The 7,970-nt window shown below is 36.5% G+C and overlaps 1 protein-coding gene across 2 annotated transcripts in view; it reads left to right on the top strand.

The window, feature by feature from the left end:
• Positions 1 to 2,449: 2,449 nt before the first annotated feature.
• LOC125655720 (alpha-latroinsectotoxin-Lt1a-like) overlaps positions 2,450 to 7,970 on the top strand; it is a 29,598-nt gene continuing 24,077 nt past the window's right edge. The window contains exons 1-2 of one of the 2 annotated variants that reach the window (XM_056143290.1): positions 2,450 to 5,339; positions 5,472 to 5,546. The gene's annotated coding sequence lies outside the window, so the exon portion shown is untranslated. Of the gene's footprint in view, positions 5,340 to 5,471; positions 5,547 to 6,573; positions 6,694 to 7,970 lie in introns of those variants that run through there. The other variant, XM_056143291.1, reaches the window with a different exon arrangement.

Below are 7,970 nucleotides of genomic sequence, written 5' to 3'. Positions count from 1 at the left end.
GTATTGGATGGGGAGTAATTAAGTCTTGTCAGGGGTAGTCTGGTATTGGATGGGGAGTAATTAAGTCTTGTCAGGGGTAGCCTGGTATTGGATGGGGAATAAGTCTTGTCAGGGGTAGCCTGGTATTGGATGGGAAATAAGTCTTGTCAGGGGTAGCCTGGTATTGGATGGGGAGTAATTAAGTATTGTCAGGGGTAGCCTGGTATTGGATGGGGAATAAGTCTTGTCAGGGGTAGCCTGGTATTGGATGTGGAATAAGTCTTGTCAGGGGTAGCCTGGTATTGGATGGGGAGTAAGTCTTGTCAGGGGTAGCCTGGTATTGGATGGGGAATAAGGTTTGAATTTCGATGATACATGCAACATCGGTCTATTCTTACAAACGTTATTGCCCTTGGACTTAGAAAATTATTCATTGTTATTTCCAGTCTGCTTATTTTTTCTTTATCCCCCCTTACATGTGCTTGCACAGCATGAATTACCTGATAGTAGTGGCGGCTTTAGAGGGGACGCAGACGCCCCCACCCCCCCCCCCCACCCCCCCCCCACCCCCCCACCCCCCACTTAAATTTTCAAATTTAAGGTAAATCGCGGTATCTTGTTTCGGAAAATGTACTAAACGATAAAAGAAACAATAATTTCTTCTACTCCCGGAGAAATATATGACAAAATCTTTTGATTTCTTAAATTCTGTATTGGGAGAACTTTTAATTTTTCTCCTAAAACCCCTTAAAATTTGGGTCATTTTATTAATTTCACCTTATTAACATGATAGAAAATAGTACAAATGACGAAGTTGGAGAAATATTTCAAGCCCCATAAAATCTGTAAAACCCAGGAGCTGGACCCACTGCCTCATAAAGTGGCGCCCTCCGGAACCGCAATTCCTGGATCCGCCCCTGGATAGTGTGCGGTGGCGTAGCTATAGGTTTGAAATATTTGTAAGCAGGGGGTCTGAGGGCGGTAGCCCCCCCCCCCCCCCCCCCCCCCCCCCCCCCCCCCGAAGCTGATGAAATTTTTCGTAGTAAGCACTTGCTTACAGTGCTACAATGTAGCGACGCCACTGGTGTGTATCTTTATTATAATAAATCACAGATTTAAACTTCACTTCCTTGTTTGTTAACCAGAGTTATTGTCCTTGGAATTTAAAATATCCAAGTCAGTCATTTTTTTTTCATTCATTAGAGTTTACATGTAAACAACATTAAAATGAGAAAATGGTGTTGATTTTTTTTTTTTTTACTCATTTTGTTACAAAGATTGCAAAATTGGCATGCAAATTCAATTAATGAATCTGTCACTTTATTGTCGACTTTGTTTTTGCATCTTAGATAAAGGCAATAATCTACCAAAATCTCAATGATTCGATGTGTTTCTTTCTGCATTCATACGGTGATTTAGTACTTAAGGTCTATCTTGCGCTTCCATGCCCTTGTAACCAAATGTAATTCAATTCCCGTCACAACTTACTCAGGAAAACAAAACCAGTACATGTAATATCAAATTAGTTTTACTTTATATAACACAGTGTAGTTTTAACATTATCCGACGTTTCAATTCCACGAAACCAATTGCTGTACAATGGGTTTGCTTTATTAGCTTGTTGGTCCTCCTCAACCACTCGTGTTGTAAGTGCGTGGACCCTGAGGTCCACGCAGAAAATATATAAGCGAGGTTAAACCGGATGCACTGGAGAAAACTGAGTGTGCGCATGCTCAATGGATATGCGGAGCGTAGCGGAGACAGTCGAGTATTGCCGATTGGGGAACTTATTGATCGGGATCGGGATTCAATACAAAACAATGAGCAGGTAACGGGTGGCTTCGCCCCCAATACATGTTCGCCCTCAGAGGTTTCGCCGCCTTGTCCCAAATATACATGTACCTATATTATTAATTAAAGGTGTCAAATTTTTTGCGTGTATGGATTTTGGCAGTTATTTATGATAAATCGTTAATGTTTTTTGCTGTATTTGTGCGTGTGTGCCATGGGGGAGGGTTTTTAATGTATCCAAATCGATCTATTCAGTGATATCATGTACCTATTTCATTATGTTTAGTTTTTAATAAAGTATATCTTCTTTGTTCAAAGTTTCAGGGAAAAGATAGAGATTGTGGGAATAAAATTTATTTTACTTACATAAATGAAGTTGTTATTTTCAAGATTTTTGAAGAAAAAAAATAATGTCCTTAAAATCGGAAATAATATCATTTGGTAATTGATCGGCTACTTATTATTGAATTTAATTAAAGTGCATCTGTTAAATTAAACATCGACTGATCAAACGTACACCTTGATTCATATTAAGTTCATATTCGAAACACATGCCTATTGTCCACGTATTGCAGTCCTTTTTTAAAGGACAACAACTTGTTATTGAATTTGATCTATTGAATATACCAAATGCAAATAATACATGATCAAACATGTTGTTTTTTTTAAATACACTTCGGGAATTCATAGTTCGATAACGAAACTGGGAAAAAAGGTTTGTGAATATCACTTCGTTATTTTATTTTTCTGTGTATTTTTTTTTTATTCGAAACATGTGTTTATATCTATATTATAACGTAACACCCATTGGGGTCAAACTCTCAGAAACATACAACAGGAACACACATAAGTTCTGAATTGTAACAGTGATATCGATGGATGGGTTGAGATTGGTGAATTGCTTGTTTTATAATATTTTGAAATGTGTCCATTTTTGGTCATATATTTCTTACTGAACTCAGTCTTTTCACTTTTATAAACGTTTAGTGTGTGTGTGGGGGGGGGGGGGGGGGGGGGGTCAAAAACATAATATAAATCGAGATACCTTTAATGTATAATAAATACAGTACATTCATGAACTTATCTTTCGTTTGAAAACAAAGCTAAAATGTGCAAGTATATTGTAAAACTTCAAACTTCCAGAAATAAATAAATAACATTTTTAATATGTTCATTGCGAAGTATGTACGTACAGAGACTGTGGGATTAAGTGGTTCTAAATATACAAACACATAATAAAACATTATTGATCTGTTAAAGCTCGTTCAAAGTCAAGATTTAAAAGGACGCCGATATAATAAAGAAAAAAAGTCGAATTTATTCAAATGAATGCCTGGGCTGTTTAAATTATGTAGGGTTATAAACAATGACACGGAGCCGATATTAGTTATTGCGTATCCGTAGCCACGACACACTGTTTGGTTTATTTAAACAGAAAGCTGTTCTATAAGTAAACAGATCTAAGATACGAATCCGGTATATTTCTGTTTTTAAAGACGACCTTGCAATTGACGAATGTTATATTTAGATCGCTTATTTTGTGTATTGCGAATCACTATCGGTTATTTCGAATCACTATCGGTTATTTCGAATCACCATCGGTTGTTTCGAATCACCGGGTGAGCAGATAAAACACGGGCAGAAAATAACATTTTAACAGTTTGATTAGTAAGAATTATTTACCCACGTTCTCTAAAAGTAAAAGAATTATTGACTAGGTGTGTGTACTTGTTAAATAACGTTAACGTCCCTCTGCCCACACGCTGAAAAAATACAGGAGCGGATCATGCCGGAAAAGATCAGATTTCATCATTGGCATACAGTTAAACACGGAAGTTTCGGTGGCTTTGGCCCCCATTTGGACGAACTGGGGACCTAAACCGACCAAACAGAACCCTTTTAACCACACCTCTGAATCGATACTCCAAATCCGCCCATGCTTATAAGGCAATATGTATTGAAGAAGATAAATTCATTTATATAATGTTGAGGTACCATCATGATGTATGAAAATGGAGCAAACATGAATATTATCAGATGTTGAGTTTCAATAGACTGCAGAAACCAAACGAGCTTAATGTGTCAAATAGTATATTAACAGAATTCAATGGCAAGGCATACCCTTGGTCTATGTCACGTGATGGCAATACTTACTGCACTGGCTTTTTCGCAGCTTTTAAACAAAGTAATAACCCAAGATAGATAGAGAGACAATTGCAGCTGTAGCATATATTGAAACCAAAATATTCTTTGTTTTTATCAATTACGATTTTATACGAAGTTTTAGACAACAAATTTTCCCCCGGAACATCATGTGTAGATATAGAAGCAATCCGTTATGGGTTTCCAAATATCAATTGATTTTCAAAAAAAAAATCTTAATATTTGTTTAATAATGCATAAAAATGAAACTTATTGACAATAATCAAGATTTATATTCATATACTTTTAAAAATCTTTTATGCAAATCTTTTAAACAAGTTATTGATCAGAAATTATTTAACCCAAACAATTGATAATGATTTATATGTAGGACTCATTTCCCATGCGCAATTTAACACAAACACCGCTCCTGCCGCCGAGGATAAAAAGGGTCAATCGTATCTCCATAAGTCATAGTGTCACATCATTAACTTTACATACATTTACCTTGTATAAACAAACATTTCCGGACTCTAACAACCAACGCATATAATCGTTCTTTTTTGTCCTGCGATTAGGTACATGCGCGATTCGAAATACCCCAAACTGAAGTGGATTGTAAATGTGGTCATAAGTTTTTATGCTTTATAATGTTAATAGAAATAATCAATGATCGTGGAAGCTTATAAAATTGCCGTCCTATCGATATCTAATATGTCATGCTTCTTCCATTTAAACCGCGACGACATCGACGAGAAATCCAACATTTCTTCGCCGGGTAACTATATAGCGAGTTTATGAATGAAACTATTGATTTTGATATATAACAATGCACGATATCTACCCTTTTATTTTTGGATACAAGCTGCTGTCCTTTAAAAAAAAAAAGAACTGCAATATGTGGCCCACTGCAGACATATAGAAACTTGATATTCTGGGTTGAAATCAGCGTGTTTAAAAAAAGATTTTTTAAATCTTCAAACATGCAAATATTTCATAAGTTTTATTGTTAGAGCTGCAATGATATTTCGGCCTAATGGATATTCAATATTTGTAGATTTGACCTTTAACCTCAGAATTAAGAGTCATTCATGTATTTGATGCTGCGTTGGATCGTAGCGGCTATCCTAGGGGCTAGGTATGGTGGCTGATTTGTGCCATTAGTAGCGGCTAGTCTAGGGTTGGGTATGGTGGCTGATTTGTGCCATTAGTAGCGGCTATCCTAGGGGCTAGGTATGGTGGCTGATTTGTGCCATTAGTAGCGGCTATCCTAGGGGCTAGGTATGGTGGCTAATTTGTTCCATTTTACAATGCCATGTATTTTCGTCATTTTGAGGCGAAAAGTAGCAAATATCATTTATTTCTTTTCATTATTTCGAGACGAATTTGACTACGGATGACTCCGTTCACAAAACAGATAGGTCCGGGTATGCTTACTCTTTGGCACCTGATTCCACATCTGGTATTTTCAAGAATTCGTGTTTACCCTGCTCTTAAATTTGGGAGGGGGGATTATGAAATTGATGATTATTCGTTATCTTTTTCTTTTTCACACGTAGGAAAGTGTGGCAGCTATCTGTATACAAGATACAATGACACGTGAACGTGTGCTATTACAGCTAATACAAGGAAAGGTATGTATGAAGCAAGGTTGTATAAATTCAAATATTTTCATTTCCAATGTTTCTGCCTTCGATATCTTTACCAATTGAAATGATGACCATTTCCTTATGAATGTGAGAGATGTGCGCATCAACCGTGATAAAGATAGTGCAACCATATTAACGATTGGGAATTTTTCGACAGAAATGAACATAAAATGCAACTTAAGATATAAATTTCATCTTTGAAAATACATGAGGATATGAACCGCAACGCTTCACGCTTCGTGGAGCCGTAAAGCATCGCAATGCATACCTTCATGTAGATTTCAAAAATGAAATTTATCTCTTAAGCAAACCTCAAAGTTTAAGGATTATGTGTTAAGTGAACAATTGGGTAGGTACAAGGTGTATACATATACAACTGTACCATATACAGATGGTTATATAGATGACCTTCAAAGTTATGAACGTGTGAATTTTGTTTACATCGCCCGATGGTATATATTAGATTGACCATATCAAGAACAAAGTGTTTGAATCAGGTCTTCAAATCAAATATGAAATTATTATCTATTCCCACGTTTGATACTTATAACAAAGAGAGATGGTGAATTCCGAGTTTTGTTTGGGCTATTTTATTCTCAGATACACATGGACTTATTAATTGTGTGTTTTCCTGCAGTTTTGCAGACAAAGCAACCAATAATCACCCTTTAGATAATGTACATGCATGAACGCCAGTTTAAGAATTTGTACCCACCGCGTGTGTTTGAAAATATGTTATGTATCCCACCGTATGTAAGAGTTCCATAAAAGGGAGATAATTAGTGGGTTAAACAACATTACAGCAAGCTGTATGATGATAAACACAACCTTCCAAGTACATGTATTTACGTGTTTGTATTAATAGGTCCCTCATCATCATATTATACACACAGCGAGAAGATAGTGTTATCACGTGTAGATAATCATACTGACAAAAGTGCTTATTATGTACCGCGGTACGTACAATTACCTTACAAGCTGATAATGTTTGATAACTGCATCACCGAAAGCAAACTTATCAGACCCTAAGCATGCAAAGCTTTTTTGTGTACAAAACAGGACATTCGTAGACAGCTCATCTATGTGGGTGATGTAATAATAGATTTATTTTTCCTGTAGTTACCTGCTACAAGTAAGTCTGTATAACTTATCCTTCTCCAACACATCATATACCTTATAATGCACGCTAATGTTCCCCCTTTCAAGAATATCTTTAACGATATGTGTTCTACCAGCATGAAATACAGAAAGCATAGTGGTCAACAAACTCGCTCCTCATCGTTGCGACCTGAGTTCGATCCCCGTGATCGGCAATAGTTGTATGCGAGAGGCAGTCTGATTAAAACCAGCCCCCCTGACGATAGGAGAAGGGGGGCTGGTTTTAATCAGACTGATGTGAGAGGGTATGGCGATCACCCTCTCTGATACGTGGGTTTCCTCCGGGTACTCCGGTTTTCTACCACCAAATGACCCCCTAGCACCAACATCCATTTAACTCGGTAAATACATGTAGTTAGTACATAGCTAATGTTAGTTGTTGTTATGTCTGACTTCAGAAATAAAGATTATCATTCATTATTATCGTTAGTATTGGTAGGAGGGTTTTAGCTTTGCGGATCCAATTAATAAACCGAATGCAGTGGAAGAAAAAAGAACTTGGTCCATTTTTAATTACCCGTATATCAGATTTTTTCCTCGTCATGTTTTTCCGCGAATCAGAACCTAAAATGGTGTATTAAATTTACGCGAATCAAATTTTCACTATTTCAAAGTCATCGTGAAAATATAATTCATGATTATTTAAACTTATAAAAGAAGCCAGCTTGTGAAAGTATAACTCTTAATTTTTGATGCAAAAAATTCACACAGTGAAACGACTTACACGATTTCTGAGTTACTGATCACACAACGATTTTGCACTTTGCTTTACACTATAGTAAATAAGCGACTCACTGCTATATGTGACCGTAATAATCCACCCCAAGGCGTTACCCTATCTATTGTACTTGTATTAAACGACCACCTGTCTAACGCGACCAACGACCATCATTTTTGCAACCTTTTCGTGTAATTTAACGAAATTTTACCTTTATTCTTTCAATTATAACGCGATTCTACTTTCGATTTCAGTCGAGCATGACTACAAACTCTACCCAGAGTTGTCGTTCCTTGCTTTCACTTACACCTCTGTTAACGTCTCAAAATAAGCAATGTTATTCCACATGTAAATCCACTTTTTTACGGCTAATAAAACTAAGAATTATTTTATAAAATATCTGAAAAATGTAGGACAAGCAACTATTTGTATATTTTTTTCCATTACTATATATTCTTCATGTACCTATCTATAGGCCTGGTGCAATAGAACTACCCAATATCTACGTTTCAACCCAAATCAATGCTTCTTGT

The sequence above is a fragment of the Ostrea edulis genome, chromosome 7 (assembly GCF_947568905.1).
Source record: "Ostrea edulis chromosome 7, xbOstEdul1.1, whole genome shotgun sequence".
Classification (NCBI taxonomy): Eukaryota; Metazoa; Mollusca; class Bivalvia; order Ostreida; family Ostreidae; genus Ostrea; species Ostrea edulis.
Note: the sequence above shows the minus strand (reverse complement) of the source record. Positions and strands in the feature narration are given on the sequence as shown.